General features: G+C 44.7%; 1 long non-coding RNA gene across 4 annotated transcripts in view; it reads right to left on the bottom strand.

The window, feature by feature from the left end:
• Nucleotides 1–1,252: 1,252 nt before the first annotated feature.
• LOC109489186 overlaps nucleotides 1,253–22,471 on the bottom strand; it is a 36,976-nt gene continuing 15,757 nt past the window's right edge. For 2 of the 4 annotated variants that reach the window (XR_004625781.1, XR_004625780.1), the window contains exons 2-4: nucleotides 5,917–6,076; nucleotides 3,133–3,195; nucleotides 1,253–1,542 (exon numbers count right to left, since the gene is read on the bottom strand). This is a non-coding gene — a long non-coding RNA (uncharacterized LOC109489186). Of the gene's footprint in view, nucleotides 1,543–3,132; nucleotides 3,196–5,916; nucleotides 6,077–13,637; nucleotides 13,906–19,796; nucleotides 19,949–22,471 lie in introns of those variants that run through there. The other 2 variants (XR_004625779.1, XR_002142136.2) reach the window with 2 other exon arrangements.

Genomic DNA, 22,471 nt, shown 5'->3' with positions numbered 1-22,471 from the left:
AGAACTGCAGTCCGATCTCTGGCACTCTCTAACCTTATGCCCATACCTCTTGCAGCCTCCGGGGTGAGCACACCCTGCTGTGGTGAGCCGCTGAGCAAATAGCTGCCCCAAACACGGGTGTGGTCTGGAAGTTGCGCTCGTGATACAGGTGTGACCTAGAACTTTCTCAGAAAAAGGGTAACGAATAGTCACTGCACCAGAGACACGAAAGTTTCCTTCCCATCTGCTCTTCCCTGGTAAATGTTCTTATCCTGTCATTCAGAATCTGTTTCCCCCGGGTGTTGGGGGGCAGCTGCCTCCATGGAGTGCACACCTACGGACAGCTGGGACCCTCTCCGACAGCTGGGACCCTCTCCGCTTCCACGCCAGCACGGTCCTGGAGCAGCCTTCCGTGGGAGGGGCCTATAGTCTTCTCTTCCTCTGCGGGGTGAAAGGGAGGCCGAGTTGAATGAATCTGATGGGGCTTCTGGCCTGAGAGATCGAGCATGTGGTCTTGTTTTTGTTTTTCTGTAAAGGAATGCTGCTACACCCTAGTGACTGAATTTGGCTCCCCCAAACGCCTGGATTTTACTATCTGAAAATTTAAGCTCAGTAGAAAAATAGAACAACTTGTCACTATACCTTTCATCTGCTGATATCCATTTACTATGATTATTCCCAGTGTTAATTTCAAGTTCTAAACATAGTCTCTCATAATAGGTGGTTCACTAGCCTCTCATCTCTCCCTTTCACTAATCCTACTGCAGAGAAGTGTTCCCTGGGCTACTCAGGCAAATCCTTGTAATCCTGGGCATGTGGTCCTTAAGTAACTAACCTCTTGCTGGAAAAAATACTACTCCTGGTCTTCATCACATTTCTGTTCTCCACTGAGTCCAGGTTTGGGCAATTTCCAGTTTTCTTGTGTCCAGACTTCAGCTGCCTGTAAGACTCCTGAATTTTCTTGCTTTCCTCCTCCGTCTGTGGAGCTTCTCACAGTTTTAACTCTCCCTCTGGCTCAGTCTTGCTCTCTCTTTCCCCTCTCACCCTGGGAATTGAAGGTATGTGCTCTGCAATCTCAGTAATGTTGGCTTTGAGTGAGACCACAGTACAAAATAATAAATGAGATTTTAAACAATGTTTGAAGTGGTGGGAGCCATATTGTACGTTTCAAGACTGATATTCTCACAGAAGCCATTGTGGAAGATGACGAAAGGCAAATGGATCACAGATGAGGGTGAAACAAAACCAATGGAATAAAGAAAATGAACAGACATGGATTTTAGTAGTTTTTTTATTTCTAATTAGGCTTGATACCACCATGTTTGGTTACTGGTAAGTTTTCACTCCCACCCTCTGACCTTCATAAAACAGGAAACAAAGAAGTTATTCCAAGGGATCCACATTTCAATTTCAACGTGTGGCACAGTTCATGGTGAGAGTCTAGAAGCCTTCATACCTTCAGTCAACGCTCAGCTTCTTGGTACAGTGGGTACTGCTGGGATCTCACTTCATTACTCACGGCAATATGACATTCACTTCCATAACACCACATAGCTCCATAACCTGGCATGTAGTAATCATAAAATAAAATGAGTGAGTAAAAGAACTACAGCACATAGCTCTGGTAACCCACTAGTGCCCAATTTACTAGCCCAGATATGCATGACTATTGTAAACCAAAATGGTACCCAAAATGACAAAGATATGAAGAGAGAATTTTGTAATTTTAGGTTGAAAATACCCAGCTAGATGAAAGCTCTGAAAAACTGAGTATAATTCTTTATAAAACCAAAAGCACAATGAGTTATGTTTAAAAAAACAAATAAAACACAACACTACATCAAAAACTAAGGATATACTGTATGGTGACTAACATAACATAGTAAAAAATTATTTGAAAACAAAACAAAACAAAAAAACAACCTAACTTTAGAGAACTGAATTTTTCATAGAGCCAAACTACCGCCCCACTGATTGACTTGCTAATTGACAAGGAGAAAATGCATCTTACTAGGGAGAAGAGCTGTGTTTGCCATCACATTAACTCAATGATCAAAGCTGATGTCCCCAACAGTGGGGCAACTAGACTTAATGTGCTACTGATGTCATGCACTATGAAGTAGATACTCTCACTTATGGAATATTCTTCAAAATGTATTACCTGAATTTCATCAAGACTTTAGATCTAAGGCATAGACAGAAGATGGAAAAGCAAAAGAATCAAAAGTCCAGAATTGAGGCATTCTATAAGACAATTGGCCTCACCTCTTCGAAAAGTCAACATAAAATGTGAAAAGGGTATGGATGTGCTATTCTAGATTTAAAAAGACTGAAGACATAATTACGGTATGTGCTACTCAACTGGATTCTAAATTGGAAAAAAAATCTATAAAACCAATGCTACAATTTAAATATGGACTGGGTGTTACATGATAATAGGGAATTAATATTAATTTATTAAGTGGAATAGATTAGAATTTGGTTATGTTGGGGCACCTGGGTGGCTCAGTCATTAAGCACCTGCCTTCGGCTCGGGTCATGATCCCAGGGTCCTGGGATTGAGCCCCACATCGGGCTCCCTGCTCGGTGGGGAGCCTGCTTCTCCCTCTCCCTCTGCTCCCCTGCTCTGCCTCCTTGGGTGCATGTGCTCTTGCTCTCTCTGTCAAATAAATAAATAAATCTTAAAAAAATAGGGGCGCCTGGGTGGCACAGCGGTTAAGCGTCTGCCTTCGGCTCAGGGCGTGATCCCGGCGTTCTGGAATAGAGCCCCACATCAGGCTCCTCCGCTATGAGCCTGCTTCTTCCTCTCCCACTCCCCCTGCTTGTGTTGCCTCTCTCACTGGCTGTCTCTATCTCTGTCGAATAAATAAATAAAGTCTTTTAAAAAAAATAAATCTTAAAAAAATAATAAAAAATATTCTTTAAAAAAAGAATTTGGTTATGTAAAAGGATGTGTTCATTTTGTGCAGATGTACATATAAGTGCTTAGAGTGATTAAAATAGTCCAACAACAACAACAAAACAGATGAAGCAAAGATGGCAAAATGATTATAACTATTGATTAAAGGTATTGGGTCATGGGTATTCGTTGTACTATTTTTTTCTATTTCTCTGCACATTTGAACATTTTTATGATAAAAAGAAAAAACTTACTTTTATTAGTCTGAAAATTGGACGTCTAGACTAGTTTCTTCCATCTACGTGGACCAGATAAACCTGTCAATTTCACCAAAGAAATTAAAGTAAATGAATATATAAATACTAATCATTTTTTAAAAACTTAAGTAATACCTGGAGTCCTTACATGAAAAGTCATCTACTGGCAACAACAAACAAAAAGGCAATAATTTAAATTAAACCACATCACTTTCCCTTTAGTTAACGTTATCTTATAAGGAAAAAAACCATAAACTTGAAATGGCAACAGTGCCTGGTATTTCTGTAAGTTAAAATCAGTAGAATTGATTATTGGCTGTTCTTATTAATGAATGAGTTTTAAGTAGATGGTTTAAAAGTGAAAACAATCTTGCTCATCACAAAGTATATGTTGTAACAACTTTTCGGTAAGAGTTTGTTGAAGCATAGAGAGTACCTGTCAGTAAAAAGAGAACCAGACTTCAGGAAATGTCCATCATTTATAAATAACTGATAACTGTGCCTGTCTGCACATTAATTAAATAATTTAGTCCTCACATATATTTTAACCAGTCTACTTTCCTATCTGAATGTATGTATAGGATATGCTAATTAAATAAAACATTCATATTTCCCTGCATACATTTGACTTAAGATATCATGATTGGGTAGTCAAATGGTGATTTCTAAAATTGCTGAAATCCATTTCCTATAATAAGAAGGTGATTAGCGATTGGACATAATGACAATGGCACAGGGCTGGTAGTTATAACACATATATGGTAGGCACGCTTACAGGCGTGTATATTATATAAATACCTGCTTGACGTTGGGCAAGTCTCTTTGGGCTTTAATTTCCTTATTTAAACATGCAATGGTTAGAATAGATTAAAGACTCTTAACTTGGGTTGGAAGGATCCATGGATCCTCTGAAATTAAAATATTTATGTATAGAAGCATGTAGAAGCATTTTTGTGAGGAGACCTATGGTAGATTGGGTATATGAGTTGCAGTACTTCTCACCTAAAGGTATTTTCTATTTCCCTGACCATTGATCTGAGGTGGCCTTGTGACTTGCTCTGACCCATTAGAACGAGACAAAAGTGATGTTATATGACGTCCAAGCCTTGATCTTGCAGCTTCTGCTCAGGGGTTCTCTTGGAATGCTGTCCCCACCATGTAAGTCAGTGCTGGCTCTTCTGAGGGAGACATGTGGCTCAGCTGACAGCCAGCAACAACCAGCAAACACGTGACTAAGGCCATCTTGGACCATCTAGCCCAAGTTAAGCTATACATGACCGAAGCCGCCTGAGTGATCCCAGACAAAACCAGCAGGAGAACCACCCAGATGGACGCAGGAAAAGAACTGAATTGTGAACAAGTTAATAGTAGCTGCTTTGAGCCACTAAGTTTTTGGATAGTTTGGTAAACTGGAATATCCACGTATTTCAAAGCGTATTTAACTTTTATCTAACTCTCAAGGGTTGTAAACTGAATTCAAATTAAAGTATTTAAAATTTTATGATTCCTTGTCTCTGGTCTCTTCATGAACTCTACCATGGGTAGGATTTAACTTGGCAAGTCTTACATTCAAACTGCGCTTAAAAGTAAATTCTAGGGTTTTTGAACTGAAGAATCAATAGGTTTTTGAGTCTATAATTCCAATACCTTTTCCACTTCCCTTCTGAAAAAATGTGGGGGCGCCTGGGTGGCTCAGTCAGTTAAGTGTCTGCCTTCGGCTCAGATCCTGCATGGGACTCCCAGCTCAGTGGGGAGCTTGCTTCTCCCTCTATCTCTCTGTTCTTGTGCGCGCTCTCTCTTTCTCTGTGTCAAATACATAAATAAAATCTTTAAAAAAAAATGTGGAACAGTATTCAGGTACTTCTTCATTTTCCATACTTTTTTCCTTTTTTTTCATTCTCCATATTTTTTAAAGATGAAAGTCATTTCATTCGAAAATTCTAATAATATTCTGGTCTGTTACTTTCAGTGTTTGAATTTATTTAGGACAGCTAGCATTTGCTCCTAAGTGATCTTACTTCTCAATTCCTCTTCCCAAACTTTGTCCTGCTCTTTCTCATCTTTTTTTTTTTTTTTNTTTTTAAAGATTTTATTTATTTATTTGACAGAGATAGAGACAGCCAGCGAGAGAGGGAACACAAGCAGGGGGAGTGGGAGAGGAAGAAGCAGTCTCATAGCAGAAGAGCCTGATGTGGGGCTCGATCCCACCATGCCGGGATCACGCCCTGAGCCGAAGGCAGATGCTTAACCACTGTGCCACCCAGGCGCCCCTGCTCTTTCTCATCTTAAGAGTAAAACGGAGTCTGAGGGTGTGGCCACCTTGTATTTTCACCGTTGACATAACCTCGACCTAACACCATCACAGCCCTGCATGGATTCTACACTTTTCTTGCTTTCGTTTCAAACAGCCCCCTTCATCATCTAGAATGTTAGCCTCCTTCTGGATTTAATCTTTCTGACTCTTTTGCTCACATATTCCTGACAGAGTTTTGGTATCCAGCTTGTTTTTCTAGATCATCTTTCACATTTTACATATACCATTTAAAAATTTATCTGCTCTCAGCAGACAGCTTCCTGCATGAAGACACTAAATCTTTTTGGCTACCTCCTTCCTTTTTCTTTTCTTCGTTTTTCCCCCTGTCTAGGACCATTTACAATAGTAGCATCCAAATTTTATTTTGAGGACTCTCCCCTGCTTCTTTTTGGAATCTCAGCTTGGGGGTGTGGGTGTCAAAGTCAGGCTTTTATAATTTCCTGAGATATTTTAAAACTCCAACTAACCAAGTGTGTGTCTGGCAGTGACCACATCCCTCTGGAATTTTCTGATGGCCAGGTGGCCCTCTTCCAGGATTCCTGTCACATCTGATTTTCCATGCAGGGCCTCCGAGTTGGCCAGAATTAGAAGCAGGGTGTTAATCCTCTTCATCACTTCCTCTCCCTTCTGAAAGATGAAATTATCATGTGGGTTAGTGATTTTCAACCTGGCTGCACATTCAAATCCCTTGGGGGCACTTAAAAAAGAAGTCCGGGGCCCTACCCTGAGAGATTCCGCTTTAATTAGAAGGGTGGAGCCTGCCTGTCAATATCTATATATTTAATTCTGGGATTATTCTAATGTGCAGCCAGGACCGAGAACACTAAGCGAGGCAAATCGTGGATTTATCAGATGTTCTGAGTTTAGAAATTGAGACATCTGGCAATGCCTGGATAGTGGGAGCCCCCACCATTAAGATTCTGATGCTTCTCTTCTCTAGTCCATTAAGTTTTAACACAGGCAATCTAGTTCTAGTGTGTCTAAACAGGATAATGACAACCAGAACCACGATATTACTTTCTGATTGTTGATATTAATCTCAACACAGCTCTAACATCTTTAAACAAGATGAGGCCCCACAGCTAAAGGTCCTTTGAAAAGTTCAGAAGCCAGTTTGGGACATCCGCTTTTCTGAAATGCCAAATGAAGATGAACTAACCACATTGCCCTGGATGGTTTTTCTTGTTAATTAAGGGAGTCATTTGACAAAGGAAGTATATTAAAAATGACAAAATGAAGCACAATTTTTTTTCTCCTTCCTCGGTCAGTCCTCAAGATGCCCCTTCTCTGTTAGTCAAAAGGCAATTGAGATGTCACATACGTCAGATTTTTGAAAAATTCCCCCTTACCACACATCACACACAGCGCGCCTTTGGGCTTTTTTTACATCTTCAGTTCTAATTGTTAATAATGATCACCGAGTGTGCAAGTGTAATTTTCCATGAGGCGGACTGTTCTTTCACCATAGAAAGAGCCTTGTTTCTGGTTAGTGGCAGAGCTGATTATAGTGTCATTCTCAGAGGTAAGCTAAATGTCAGCCAAACGGGGACATTTAAGAGTGAGCAACACATCAGCCCTGGAGCTGCATGACTTGGAGGAACGTCTCCTCAGACGCCCTACCGAAGGCACCGCTGCGTCTTGGCAAAAACCGCGCACGCGGGGAGCGGACAAGCGTGACTGAGCAACCTGGAAGCCTGTGCCGGGCACTCTGGGCATGCGCGGGAATTCAGCCTCCTATGAATTAGAGGTGACCGTGGGAGAACATGAGGATGCGATTTTCCGGAATGCTTGCTCGAGAAATAAAAGGCATAGAGCGCGCTAAAACTCTAGCTCTAATCTGTTCTGAGTTAGCTGTGTAGAAACGGCTGTCTGGGGACAGTGGAAGTCCAGAGGTATGTTCTATAGCAATCTAAAAAGAGATAGACAACAGAAAGGATAAGCCACATTCTCATGTTGAAACACTGCAACTGCTTTCAATTAAGCAGGCCCTTTAAGAATCGCATGCATTTTGTCAATAATTCAGTTTTGCAAATGTTTGGCAATATGGTTTCATCTGACAAACTCTCAATAACGTATTTTTCCACTTTCTAAAGAAAGCACATGTAGACAAGGGTGTCAAGTAACGTTAAAAAGTGTGTTTCGAAACCGTGGACGCTAAGAAAACTAGTGTTGGTTCTCTCTCCAACGCTAACTCATGCCATCTTGAGCCAGGATTATAGAAGTCTAAAAACAATGCATGAGAAGATGGTGGAATGAAACAGAGCTAACGTCAGAGTGAACACCACTGATAACAGGATCTCCTAAAAATGGTGGGTTTAACTCGGACTGAGAGTTACTTTCATGTCTCTTTCATTTTACTGAGATAGACAACACCTATACACACACACACACACACACACACACATATTTCATCACCCGTGCTCCAATATCGACGCTGAAAACAATGTATACTGCACAAATTGCAGATTCATGCACCAGTGTTTGCAGAAGCTTAAAATATAATCCAGTTACATTTCTGCTCCTACCAACATTGCGCAATCTTTCTAAAAAACTCTGTGACTTTCCTGGAGGAAAGAGAAGATTCCCACTGCTTCAAATTAAGGTCCACATATTAGCAGAGGAATTATTGGTTATGACTGATGGAAAACAGATTGAGTATTCTTTCAATTAGAAATAAGTACTTTCATTTTATAAAAGGTCTGCCCCAGGAAAGCAGGCACTTCAGACCACAGGTGTACATGGTGATCGCTCCTTCCACTCTTTCCTTAGAAATGCAGTAAAAACCACACCTAGTACTTTAAATGTTTTGGTTTTGCAAGCAACACAATCTCCTGATTTCATCCTAAACCAACTGGCTGCTTTGGTACAGTTCAACCAGGACTGCACAGAGGACCGGGATCAAAAGAAGACAGTCTACCTCTTCATTTGAACTGAGTCAGTGTGAATTAATTTAAAATGTCAAACTTGATTTCTATAAAACGGGCTTGAAAAACAGTACTGTTTGGTTAAGAAAGAGGTTAATGAGGAAAATGTAATCCCTACTCGAATGCCATTGGAATGCAAAGCCACATTTATTTGCATGTGTGGTATCTGTAAAAGGTCCAAGGAATTTTGTTTTTGGTGTTTTGAATTGTTTATAATGTATTCTCTTTTTATTCCATCTACTAACAATTCCCAGAAATGATGGAAATCAAAAGACGGAAAAATATAAATGCATTTGGCTTTTAAGAAAATTACCAGTTGCAACATCAGCTCTAGCCACAGTTCATAAAGCAGGTGATTATGGGGACAATAAAGAAAAATGTTATTAAATCAGTAAAAAAAAAAAAAACCCTCGAATCTTGCCAATTCTGTGATAGCGCCTTAAAGTCTGACACTCCAAAACAGTCCATGCCAAAATTTGCAACAAAGTTTCACTAATAATGATGCTCATTTGCAAGCATACAGTTTAGATAGCCCAGGCTGAAGGGCACAAAACACACTGGATAATTTCTTTGACCTTGTTAGGTTTTATTACAGCATTTACCAAAGTGTCAAATAAAACAAATCTATTATTTTAAAATCAACACTGGAAAGGTCACTGACTTTTCAATAGGCCAGTTTTTCATCACACTTTCAGATGATTTTCTTGCACATTTCAGGGTCGAGATCAGCTTCATTAAGAACACCGGATTTCAAAACAAGCCCTTTTCCCTCTGGCCTAGCAGCCAGAGTAGAGCACTGTGCTGGGAGACACAGGCCGTCAATTAACAATGAGCCAGGCCCTTGGAGCAAGGGATGTCTTGGCAGAAAGTCAGTCGTATTAACCTTCAAGCCTTGGTCCTCGTTTCCCATGGAGGTGCTTTCCTATCGCACCTATGTGCTAATAAATTACCTCTATTTAATGTAACCATTAGGATTACCATCATCTAAACTTATTTCAATGCCCCCCCATCACTTTCAAATATGCAAGAATAAAAATGAGACAAAAATTAATGTTTTTATGGCCTCTCCTGATATTTCTATTTCTGGCAAATTCTTTCAGATACGTGGAGTGATAAAATTCCACAGTAACAAAATCTCTTCAGAAACCTCTAGTTCCCTTGCCTAAAGTTTTCCGGGGTTGGACCTCCTTTGGAGCAACCCCTCCAGCCCCGGTGAGGGAGGAGGGGCGATTTGATTGGTGCCTTGGGAAGAAAGACCTGAGCATGCCCATTCCAGCCCCCTGGGGCCAAACTCTGGCCTGGACAAGAGGTGTGATATATTAGGCTTCTAGAATGCCAATTCCTTTACAGAAGTAAATTAACTAGTACAGAATTAATATAAAAGCGTAAGTTTTAGCAACATGTCCACTCTGGATTCCGACAGCCCTGCTCCACCTTCTTCACTCGGGGCCCCCCGGCCTCTCTCTGGAGCCACCTGTAAGTATCTGCATCACTACTGACATGCAGTTAGAGGGACTAAGGACCAAAGACAGTCATTTCCACTCCGACGTCATTGGCCAGCGCCAGTCTCACATAACCACAGCTGCAAGCCACAGAGTGGGGCTGTGTGCGCCTCCTGCAGGGGGCGGGACCATGCATTTGGGAACAGTGACAGTTGCCGGAGCCATCAGTTCCTTCTGGGCAAAAATTAGTTAAGTGACATATATTTGGTCTCGTCTCTGCTCAGGAAGAATTGAGAAGTCAAAGAATCAGCTCCTGAATAATATCTGCAGGTGCAGGGTTCTAAGGTGGGGTTTAGGCAACAAGGTGGGCAGAGGGGACGGCCCTACTCTCCGTGCTGTGGCAGAAATCTGCAAGGTCCACCCAGCTCCCAGATCACACTGAGGGAAGCAGACTTGCCCAAGTAACTCATCATTCATTCTCAGGCTGGAAACTGAAAACTCATTATCTTCCCTTAAATTGGTTATAACCTCATCCCGGAGTGAGTGCCCTGATACTAGAGCACAGCACGGGTGGTAACAATCAAGTATCGAAACGGGCAGGCAGTCATTGAGCCCTAGTAAAAATGTTTGCCTGAACGCTCCAAAAACTGCTGTTTGCCCTGCTTTGCTGTGAAAATCAGGAGAGGGTGCCAGCAGAAGTGAGGCTTTGTTGCGAGAGAGGCAGAACAAGATGACAGAGATTCAGCACACTCATCTCTTCACCCTCCTGAGGTCTGGATTCCAGGCAGGCTCACTGGGATCAGGCTCAGGGCTCCCGAACTGCCCCCCGCTGAGGATGGTCATCTCACCACCTGCAGAGTCTCTACTATCCTCCACCCACACTCATCCAGACCTCGGTATGAAGCACCCAAACAGCCTCATTCACTGGATCGGTCAGGATTCAATACAGGAAACAGAAGACAATCTAGATCTTTTGAGCTCAGAGAGATTAAATACAAGTCATCAAGTTGGAGAAAGCCGTCGAGTCAGGGGAAGCCATCAGAGCCCCCATAACCACAAGGCTAGTGACCAGACAGACAGTGGACCATGGATGCAGCCACTGCCCATACTCATGCCTTCCAGAGTCGTCTTGTGCACCCACAAGCTAAAGGAAGAGAGTGTGCTCCTCTTTTTTGCCTTTCAATCCTGTGTGACTGCATTTAATTATCAGAACCTACAGTGCACCTTGGTTTCTAGCTCCAAAGGTGACGAGGAATTGGTTTTTACACTCCCAGGCCCTGTAATACAAGGTCATGGAGAAACTTAGGAGTGGTGAGTGGATAGGTAGTAACTAGCAGTCCTACGGGGACTCTACAATGAATCACTTTTCTTTGTGGTCTGTCCAGGAATAAGGTGCCCCAAACCCATACTCTCCTGAGAGCCCTTCAAGATGGACAGCCCCCAAACCAACCACTGGGAGCTGGCGTTGTTGCTGGAGTCACCCTCCTCCGGTTCAGATCTCCTGGCAGCCTTGAGTGTTGGAGGAGTGCGGGGCTCATGGAATTAAGATGGCATTAGGGCCCAAAACTCAGGAGTGTTTTTGTTTGGCCCTGCAAGTCACCTTCCTATTCCACACCCTTCTCAGAATTTTATGGAGCAATGGTTCTCAAGGTCTGGTCCTGGGGCAGCAGCAGCCTCACTTGGGAACTTGTTAGAACGGCAAATTCTCAAGCCCCACCCCAGACCTGGTGAATCAAAACTAGGTGTGGCGCCCAGCAATCAGGGATGTAACAAGCCTCCCAGCTGACTCCGATGCATGCTAGAAATTAGACATTTCTGGAACAACAGAAAATGGAAAACAATGCCCTCTTGATTAATAGAGGCAAAACCAGCATCTGTCTCAGCACAGAGCTCTAGTCAAGCTAAATGGAGCCTATGGTAGGTCCTCTCCTCTGAAGTCTAAATCAACATCTCCTTTCCCTCTGGCTGGCCACGGGATGCAAGAACCCAAAGCTGTGAGCAGCATGTTTCCAGGTGAAGAGAGAAAAGGAAGGCCACACCCAGGTTGGGTCTTGGCTCAGCTAACTAGCCCTGGTATTTGGAGTGGGAAAGGGATGTCAACCCTTACATGTCATCCCTTAGGGCAGACGGTACCTAGCAGGTCCACTTACCAGGAACTAGGAGAAAGAGCCAAAGGGAGCCATTGCCTTTAAACACAACATGACCTGGCTTCTAGTAAATATGGTTCAATCGGCCCTAAAACAGGGACGGTAGGATCTGCTCCTCTTTGATACTGAGACTGGGAAGAAGTGCAGGGACAAAAGCATTCCTACAACCCAACATCAATCATTGAGCTCCTAACTGGCTTCTCCTGGTTCAAGGCTCTTCTATCTGCTCCTGTTAAGATAGTGGGTCCCCTTACCAAAGTATGTGACTCCAGCCACCCCTCCTCCCACCCTTTGGGAGAGATGGATCACCCTCCCACACCCAGTCTGAATAAGCAGGCTAATGCTTTGGGCTTTGCTCCAGGGTTTCTATGGTAATCTTCCTCACCACCTGCGCTCCAGTCATTCTTTCTTGCCAGTCTTCTCCCTGGGGCCCTAAGCCTGACTCGATCTCTTATCCGTGTAACCTTCATAATCAGGAAAGAATCCACCAGGTTGGGATTTTAAAATTGAATACCCTGGGGCGCAGGGGTGCTGGCTCACTCAAGTAGAGCATGGGACTCTTGATCTCGGGGTTGTGTGTTCCAGCCCCACACTGGGCTAATTATTATTTAAAAAATAAAATAAAATAAATTTTTAATTAAAAATCACAGCTTTCAAACTCCTTTTTAAATGTAAACCATGATAAGAAAGACATTTTACCCTGTGATTCAGGACATATATACACAAAAATGGGAAAAAACGATTTGTGAAAGAATATGTATTCTTACATCCTTCTGATATTTTTTATTTTTTTCTATTTCATTAAAAAAAAAATCCTGCTCAAATCCCGCAGTGTCGATTTCATGAGTTACTAATGGTTGGCAACCTGCAGTATGAACAACACTGCTCCGGAGCACACGCTGTAATAAACACACCACCAGCACCATATAAAAAGCAGCATTAATAGCACACTGTCATCATTACTGATGTTGCTGAGTGCTCTATGTGTTTGTATATATGTTACTGTCATTTCAATTAAAATCTTAAAATTGCTATAGGCCATAATACCAACTCTTCTCTTAATGTTCCAGTGAATTAAAAAAAAAAAACCCACAACAACCCTTACTTTTATTGAATCCATCTTAACTTCAAATTTGGTGACGATCTGCAACAGCAGCACGCGCGTATGGCTAAATTTTCGTTACCGGATTAGTAGTTATTTTGTAAGTTTCAACAAACATTTTTTATTCAGTGATGTTTGGTTTAGATCAAGGAAATCGATATGCTCTTATAATGGAGTTTCTCCCTTCTTCCTGTTAAATAACAGTAGTTCAAAGACTGGAAACATTTCAAGGGAAAAAAATGGGGTTTGAAAATTGAAACGTGTGCCCTCCATAATAGATTCAGACCCTCAGCTGTCATATGAGGGAACCTCAAAGCCCTCCGTTCACAGCTGGGAGGAATTCTACTTTTTTTTTTTTTTAAATAAACCTGCACCTACTCTGTTACTTAGGAGTAAGTAGGCCACTACACACGACACACAGACACGATCCTGCACCCACGGCTACGCGCGCACTGAGGCTCGAGCGCCCTCCCGGCCCCACGCGTCATCTGCTGCACAGACAGATACAGGATGCCGGCAGATTGGAACCGGCTTTAACCTCGCCTCGCTCTCCTTCCCCAAATCAAAACCCACCGTAAACACCGCGAAGAGCCAGGAAACCTCACGGCTTTAATTATTTCCGTTCCCCAAGCTCCATGTGGCACACAGGACACCTCGTTTCCCTTTGGGCTTGCCGTCATCCTGCGAGGGGCGCGAAAGAAGAGGCAAGCACATGTCTCTTTCCGCAGAGCGGAGGGCGCAGAACGAAAGCGCCAGCCTGAGACCGAGCTCTTCCTCCGCCTCTCTTCCCCACTCGGCGCGGGCCTGAGGAGCCTCCAGCTCTCGCAGGGATTGAGAGTTGGCGCCACCTGGCTTTTTAAAGAAGAACGGGATCAGGAGGTGCAGGAGGTTGAAGACCCTGCGCGCTCCTCTCCACCGCGGGCACAGGCGGTTTTTAGAAAGCCCCGGTGCGCCCTCCACTTCAAAGCTCCCAGAGGCAGCCGGGCAGCTGGCAACGGCGCGCTACGGAAGGAGAGGCAATTACCCTGCCGGGAATTGAAAAAAACTGGGAGCTGACGTGAGAATAGCGGATTCCACATTTAAGGCAGGTCCAAGGTGCACGAGCAACTGTGGCAACTCAAAGCGTTATACATAAGCACGGGTCAGTTTACACTTTGGTCAGCTCTGGCTCGGTTGTAGCAATCACTTATTCCGTGCAAACTTCCTACGCCGACCCTTGGGAAAAGAAAGAAGACAGGAGAAACGGCTTCCTAGTGTTCTGATCTCCATTCGGTTGCAACATTGGAAAGAAGGCATGTTGTTAAACGAATCTTCGGTGTCTCCGTTTGTTCACGTGCAAAATAAGGAAAACAATGCCATCCATCACTGCTCCAAGTGACCCATGTAAAAATAAAATGAAAACCTGGCGGGAAAGTGCTTCAATGTTACCGTTTAAGTAGGAAAGTACAGTCATAGTCATAGTAAAAATAGTAATGGGTTCTATAAATTTGCTCCTTTTGTGTTTGTGTGTCTGGATATAATGATTCTACAGGATGGCTGCAAATTGGAGGACACTGCTACAAACAGCTTTATCTAGAACCTGGACTAGTTATCAAAAGTATTTATCCACCTATTCAGCAAGCCTTTTAAAGAGTGGGATCTAGGGGTGCCTGGGTGGCTCAGTCGGTTAGGCATCTGTGTTTGGCTCGGGTCCTGGTCCCGGGGTCCTGGGGTGGAGCCCTGCGTTGGGCTCCCTGCTCAGTGGAGAGCCTGTTTCTCCCTCTCTCTGCCTGTCGCTCTGCCTGCTTGTGCTCTCTCTCTCTAACTCTCAAATAAGTGAATAAAATATTTAAAAATAAATAAACAAAGGGTAGAATCTAGAGAAAGCTATGTTTGGAAACTGCCTTTCCATGTAACCATGCAGGTACACAAACACAGACATATGGATGCATACAATAGGCACACATTAAGTGCACATATGAAAATGCATGGGAAATGTGGGTCTGTACTTAAAACAATGACTTAGGTACAGTGCTGCACAGTTTACAGAAGACTTGCATTCACTTTTCATTTAATCTTCACAGTATCAGGGGGGTATGGTTAGTCCTCATCTTACGGATGAGAAGAGTGAGGCTCAGAAAAATAACTTCCTCCAAATTTTGATGATATGAAGCCACAGAACCAGTATTTACTCTAATTCTGGGTCACTCTCATATTCAGCAAACGTGATAAACACCTACTGTGGGTCAGGCACGAAAGCCTTGTGGCCACACAGATTAAAGCTTTATTCCACTGCCCTCAAGGAACTCACACCTAGTGGAGAAGAGAAAGCAATTATAATCCTATAAAACTCTGTAGAGAAAAACTCTGTAATCAGCCTGGGGCTTGGTGAAGGCTTCCAAGAAGAAAATACACAGGCTGAATCTTGAAGGACAAACAGCAGGAGTCTGATGAAGGAGGGAGCTGGGTACCAGGCAGAGAGACAACATGTGCAAAGACATGAAGGCAAAAACAAAACAAAACAAAACAAAAAAAACACCTCAGTGTAGTTCAACAGAGCCAGGGCTTAGCAGGCATGAAGGGAAAGTGGTGAGAAAGGAGTCTATAAAGAGCATTAGAGGCTCAGCGTTTGGGTTTTCCTGAAGTCTATGGGGAATGCATAAAAGATTTAAAGTAGGGCGTTGACATGATCAAATTGCATTACACAAAGATCATTTCAGCTGCTGTGAGGACAGACTGGAGAGTATAATGTAGGAGAAATGATGGAATGATACAGGCAAAACTCAGTATTTGTCATTACTAAGGCAGGAGGTTGTGGGCGGGGGATTTGAGCTATTTAGGAGGACCTGGTGACAGTTGTCTGGTAGCTGGCCTGAGCTCCTGATTGGCGGTGGTGTCGCTCACAGAGACTGCGCAACTGGGACTAGAAATCCAATCTGTTTTAAGCATAGTGGGTCTTATAAATCTAAGTCCGTCTACATGTAAATGACCTCCAGTAGGGGGGATATTCAGGTCTAGTGTTCCGAGAAAAGATCTGAATTGTAGACAAATATGTCGTTAACACCAAATGAAATCATAATATGGTTAATAATAATAATTGCTAACATGCATTGAGTACTTGCTATGTGTCTGGCACTGTGGAAAGAATTTTTAGTAGATTTTCTCATTTAACCCCCATAACAACCTCAGGAAGTCAGTATTCTGATTATGGCTCAGGGAGATGTTTTCATATAAGAAAAGGTCCAAAACAGGATCCTGAAGATGATGTTTTAAGACGAATGGCAGAGGACCTCTTTCTACAATATTGCACAGCTATAGCCACAAAGAACAATTTACATTATTCACCAGATTTAAACACAAGAGGCAACTTGTCAACCACCAGTTGGCTGAATTTTCAGCTCCATCTTTTCTCTGCATGCCTAGGACAACATCCTAGAGTGGCCATCTGGGCTGGGCAGCCCATTTACACATACCTAAGTCCCTGATGATGGAGATTCCCTCAAACCTGGTACTAGGTGGGGTTGTTTAAGCCCCCAAGTCATCAAGGTCCCCAGCAGGAAGGGGACAGAGGAAAAGAGAGTTTCAGTGCAGAGAAATTGCCTGTCCCACTCCATACCCAAGGAAAACACATCACAACTGTTGGTCCTTAAAACACTCTGGATTCCAACCAGGCAGCATCACGCTAGTCAAGGTCAACCAGGGCCAGCCATGCCAGAGGGAGAAAGCACCCTAGACTTAATTTTCAATGCGGCAGACAGTTCCCCAAGTCATTTTATTACATCAAGAAGGTGCTCCCCCAAAGTAAGAACAGCTTTACTGTCTTATTCTTAATGGTGAATAATTTGTTAGCCCCTCTGCCAACTCACCCCCAACATTGATAATTTGGGAGTTTGTTGTGTGAGGGGAAAGGGTTAGTTGAATATAATTCGGAACATTGGCATTATTCTAATTATTATTTTGCCTCATATTAAATTTGACTAGTGTTTATGTTGGATTCGAGACTCTAAAAACAAGTTAAGACTAGCTGCTATACTCCTCATTAGAAGAACCCTAATCTTTGTCCCAATGGGCCTTGAAGGCTTCAAGTCTCATGCAACAGAGCTGATATGCTTAAAGAACCACTGCCCAAGTAAAATAGTACTGACTTCAGTTCTGCTTTAAATTCACCCTCCTGAACCCAAGATTATTATATTATATTCTGGCTAAGTTATTCCTGATTTGAAAGACAAAGTGGGGTGAGGAATGTGGATGAATGGGTAGTAGAAAGAAGCATCCTAAAGAATTGACCATGCTGGGGAGGGGGGACAGCGGAGCTGGCTGGCTCAGTCAGTAAGGAGAGCATGCAACTCTTGATCTCAGGGCTCTGAGCTCTAGCCCCACGTTGGGTGTAGTGATTGCTTAAAAATTAAAAAAAAAAATCTTAAATTTTTTTTAAAAAAAACCTTACTGATCCATGCTCATCTAAACCTGTCACTGAGACTGGTAGATCCGCATATTTGCAGTAACTCTCTTCAGGGAATAGGAACTCTCTTCCTGAGCAGGAAGCTAACGTGGGCTCTCCAACTATGCAACATAGGCATGAGGAAATCAGCTCTCCGGGCTCCAGGATGAAGGGGCAGAAGCATTTCTAAAGCCCTTTGCAAGTTTAATATTCACTCAGTACTAATACAAGAAGGGTTCTAGTGTTGACTCTTGTTTTTCCATCTGGTATGGTTAAGGGATTCGCTGTATGTTTATACATAAGAGAATATAAGAACAGAAATTGGATTTATGAACAGATCACCTCGATGAAAAATTAATATATATGTATATATTATCGACACCTAATACACACATACGTGTGTGTGTGTGTGTATACATATATGAGAGAGAGAGAGAGAAATAGATCCAGCAAAATTGGTCAAGATAGGCAGCAGGCTGATGGCAAAGCCAGGTCTAAAGCCCAGATTTTCGAACTACTTGTCAGGTAATTTGCCCACTGGTCCCTGCGTATAAGTCGTATATGGCATCAGAACACTGGAAGATGTGATAAGATTCATGTTTAATCAGCTCCATGTGGGATGTATTTTCTTCCCCCACCATCATTATTATTGCATTAGAAAAAGCTGCAAGTTCTGGTGACAGCATGCTTCTTCTTTTAAATGGGAGCCCCAAGAATTTACCCCTGCTTTTAATACTAAAAGTCCATGTAAATTTGCTGAAGGAGAATATCATTTTTCAGAGGTGATGATAGGAATCCATTTAATGGGAGAAGCTAAAAGACAGGAAATTATCCAGCTTGTCCTTCCCTTGAGGTTAATGTGAGGTAGTGAGCCCTGTGGGCACTAGGCTAGGGAAAGAGGGCTCTTCCCCAGCCCCATCCCAGCTATGTGCCCTGAACAAGTAACTATCTTTCTGGGTCTCCGGTCATCTTCAGAGAAATTCAGAAGTTGAACTAGATCACATTAATGACCCCTGACATTATGAGATTTCTTCTTGAGAAATTCCTGAAGCAAACTTCCTGAACTTTTAGCCAGCTGTTCCCTGCTTCTCTCTGCTAAATAATTTTAACAACTGGGAGAGTAGTAATAATAATAACAGCAGTTAAAGAAGAAGAGGAACTTTGCAACTAACTCTTGTTTAGACTGAGTAAAAAAGTAGTTTGCAGGCTATTGCCTTCACTTAGTACGTTCACCATTCATTCAATAAATATTTAAGGGCCCCCTATTCGAGCACTGTAGTAAGGCCTGGGGATTCAGCCAGTGTAACGACCACATTAAGGAAGCACTAAGAGGAAAACGTGCTTTTTCGGATACTATGCCACAAGCGACCCTACAGCCTCTGAGTATGATAATGCCTCAATACCTCAGCCGGCTCTGGGTCCTGGGCGAGTCACGGCCTCCCCGGCCTGGCTTCTGCACCCAGCCGGCCTGTCTTCAAGGTTCCAGTCCTGGGCTGCATTCAGTTCCTGAAAGGCCTCATTGATCGCTCCAGTGAACGCTACACGTCCTAGGTAACCCGAGCCCGTGGCTCCCTCCCATTTGGGGAGAAAAAAAAAAAAAAAAAAGGGGGGGGGGGGGACCGAAAAAGGAAAGGGGAAAAATACTGAAAAACATGTTTTGGCAGGCAAGGCCTTCGGAGACTACCATATGTGCTCCATATTGAGCAGCCCCTGGTCTTTGATGTTTTTTCTGAAAGTAAAGACATTATTCTTTCTCAAACTGTGCTAAGTACTACAGACATTAAAACAATGAGGCCAGAACGAGCGGACCGGGCTCTTACTGTTTAATTCGTCCTTCACCCCAGTGCTCGCCACCGGTTCGCTCTCCAGCGTGCACCCTGGCAGCTGGCAGGGCTGCCACCCCGTGCCGGCCCCATCCCCCCCGTTCAGGCCCGCGTGTGTCTGGATCCTAGAACACCTTCGCGCCAAGTTCGGAAGTAAGTACTTTCCCAAACGCCCGGCGCAAAGTCCCCAGATGTTTCCTGCGTCACGGAAACGAGCCCGGGTTGGATCTGAAGCATTCTTACGACGGCGGGTCACGGGGCCCGCCCGGAGCCCGCGAGCCCGGCTCCCCCGCGACGTGCGGGGTGCGCCCGGCTCCCCTCCCCCCCCGCACTCCCCGAGTTCGCGCCCACTGCGGCTCGCTGGGGAGAGGCCATCAAAGCGGGAAATCGGAGGGGTGGGCCTTTTATTACTTGCAGAATTGTGAATCACAACTGAAGATCCCCAGTAAATTTACACTCTGATCTTTCGGGATTTTATTAGTCACTCACGCGCCGATTGTAAATTCCTCCTTCTCTGTGCTTCCCTCTACACACGGCCAGACGCAACGGCGACCTTAAACGAGGGACCTACACCCACTCGGGCTTCCTCAGGGGAACAGGGAGGCCCGGGCACACGGCGAGTAAGACTCCGGAGCGGGAAACTCCTCACCGCGGGGCAGGAGGGTGACGCGAGCCCGGGACCCGCTCTCGCGCGACGCGAGGCTTCGCCAACCAGGGTACCTCAAAGGTGGGCGGGACGAGGAGCTCACACGCGGGAAGAGCAGCGTCCGAGCTCCCGCTGCTTCCGGGTCTCGGCAAGCGCTTCCGGGGTGCGCGCCACGCGGCTGCTCTCGGCGCTGACGGCTAATTACCAAAGGCCAAGAGAGAACAGCAACAGCCGTGGTCAACGATAACGCCGGGGTGGATGACACCAGGGCCCCTCTAACTAGTCGTCGTCAAGCCCCAGTGCTCAAGCACGTCCGCATCTGCTCTCCACCAAGCAGAGAAGGGGATTCCTGTAGGGCTCCCAATGTCGCAGGGTTACGTGAAGAGAGGGACCAGAGCGCACGCCTCAGCATCCCGGTCCCACCCGTGGTCGCAGGGACTCGGACACGGCCCGGGGCGCCTCTTTACGCAGAGTAAATTCATTGGGTGCACAAGGAGTGGACTTTCTGTGCTCTGGCTTCCAGGAAGGTCTCTGCTCCTGGTCATCTGGATTGAGCCTGACTCGGGTAGGCTCAGCTCACCTTGACCCTCCACGGTGAGGAAAGGAGCACTGCTGGGCAGAGGTCACAGTGATGCCGCGTCTGCAAATGTGTCAACTGAAGGGGACTCCCTCGATGCCAAAATGAGGGTTATCCAGGAGGAATCGGCTTGGTGTTGGGGTGCTGGGTTGAAATGTGAGAACAGATCCTCGGGGTAATCTTGTATGTGAGCCTGAAATTAATTGAAAAGGCACAGGATACACACACGCACCCGCTTTTACTTACACTTGCTCTCAAATAATTGCCCCCCTTCCTTCGAAGCATCTGTTTTGTCAACCAGGATCTACTGTCTGAGTTCCTACTGTGTGCTCAATATCTCTACCAGACCCTTTGGGAGATGCAAGGCCACAGAAGTCTAACTTCTTGCTCGTGAATCAGGCTCAGGACTAGGAATTAGTGAAAGAGAGGGAGGTAGCCCATTAAAACTACTTCTTGTGCTGCACTTTTTTTCCTGGAGTGATTCAAAGGCACCCGGAGGAGAATGTAATAATGTATGCTTGGACTTCTGGCTCAGCTTCCTTTTTCTGACCCTTTCTCAACCCGGCTTTCCCTCCTCACGAGATTTGGAATTCCCCTTAAGGAGAATGGGTGGAGAAACTGCCAGTCCAGGTAAGTATGGGAGCCACATGGTCTTGAGAATGGAAAAAAGGAAATCATCTCCAAATGCAACCAGGCAGGTGGGGGTAGATTGAATCTGAAAGGGAATGGGAAATCTGAATAAGCCCCAAGGCAGCAGACTCCGTACCCACTGGTGAGGTGTGAGAAACAGTCAACATTTGGAGCAGTGGAGTCAGAAGAGTTTTGGCAGCTGTTAGATAACTTCCTGATCTACAATAAAGTTCATGTGACCGAGAGGATGTTTTCCGCAATTCCGTTGCCTGGCTACCTTTGTCTCTCTCCAAGTCTGCAAGTTTAAGAGATTTTTCTGGGTCCCAGTTGAATGGTGATGCTGGCCGAATGCACATCCTGGAAGGGGTCTGGCAGACGGCAATTGCTCAGGATGGACAGGTGCAGTCCAGGTCTCACTGATTTGTTGCCTCCCCAGCTCTCATTTGCAAGGTGACATAGAGACCCCCGTTTTGGAATGGGGAATCCAGACCCTCCCCCCCTCCTTACCAGCCATCAATCTGTTTGTTCTGGACCCTACCCAGATGGTGCAAACTAAACTTTTTTTTTTCTATGTAAATTCCCAAGCACCTTACTTGGCCCCAGGGTCCTCAGGACACAACAGCCAAGTTTCTGCAAGGCCATCTTCTATAATTAGTGCCTGACAACTACGGAAACATACGGCAAGACATTTACTTTCTTTAGTGGAAAAAAAAAATGTAAAGGGAGCCCAGAAGTTCTTCAAGACTCCCTGGGAAGCACTGGGCATTGAGAGGGGCCCAGACACACCAACCTTGAATCTTCCTCTGCCTGGGCAAAGGCTGAAGAAGGGGTGGTGGAGCCCAGGCCCAAAAGGCTTTCCACAGCCCAAATTCATGGGATCATCCTAGCAAAGGTTTCCAGCACTGCCAGTGCAGGTGTTGCCCTTCGGTCCGTGTGGCCAACTAGTCCTCACATCCTTCCCTCTCCCAGAACACCTAGTCATGCACATGTGGACTGGCCCCCCAGGCAGGTGGGTAGGAGGCCGTGCTCCACTGGCATCACAGGTCTGAATTTTTGCACAGGTTCTGGCCTGCTTCGAGGGACCATCCTTTGGGTCTTTTGAATATGGGCTTCCCGGAAGTGTCGCTGGAGTTTATTAGAACTAACTGAAGAGACCGATAGCAAGAACGCAAAAAATCAAACCTTGCCACCAGAGTTGGAGAATGTGAATAGGGGCAAGGTCGAGAATGCACTGGTGCTGTGCAGAGGGAAGGATTTGAAATTTCAGAGTCCTTAGTAGCTGGCGGCAGGGGGTGGGGGTGGGGGAGTGGG

Source organism: Ailuropoda melanoleuca, chromosome 5 (assembly GCF_002007445.2).
Source record: "Ailuropoda melanoleuca isolate Jingjing chromosome 5, ASM200744v2, whole genome shotgun sequence".
NCBI lineage: Eukaryota > Metazoa > Chordata > Mammalia > Carnivora > Ursidae > Ailuropoda > Ailuropoda melanoleuca.
The sequence above is the reverse complement of the archived record's forward strand: the minus strand, read 5'-3'. Positions and strand labels throughout refer to the sequence as shown.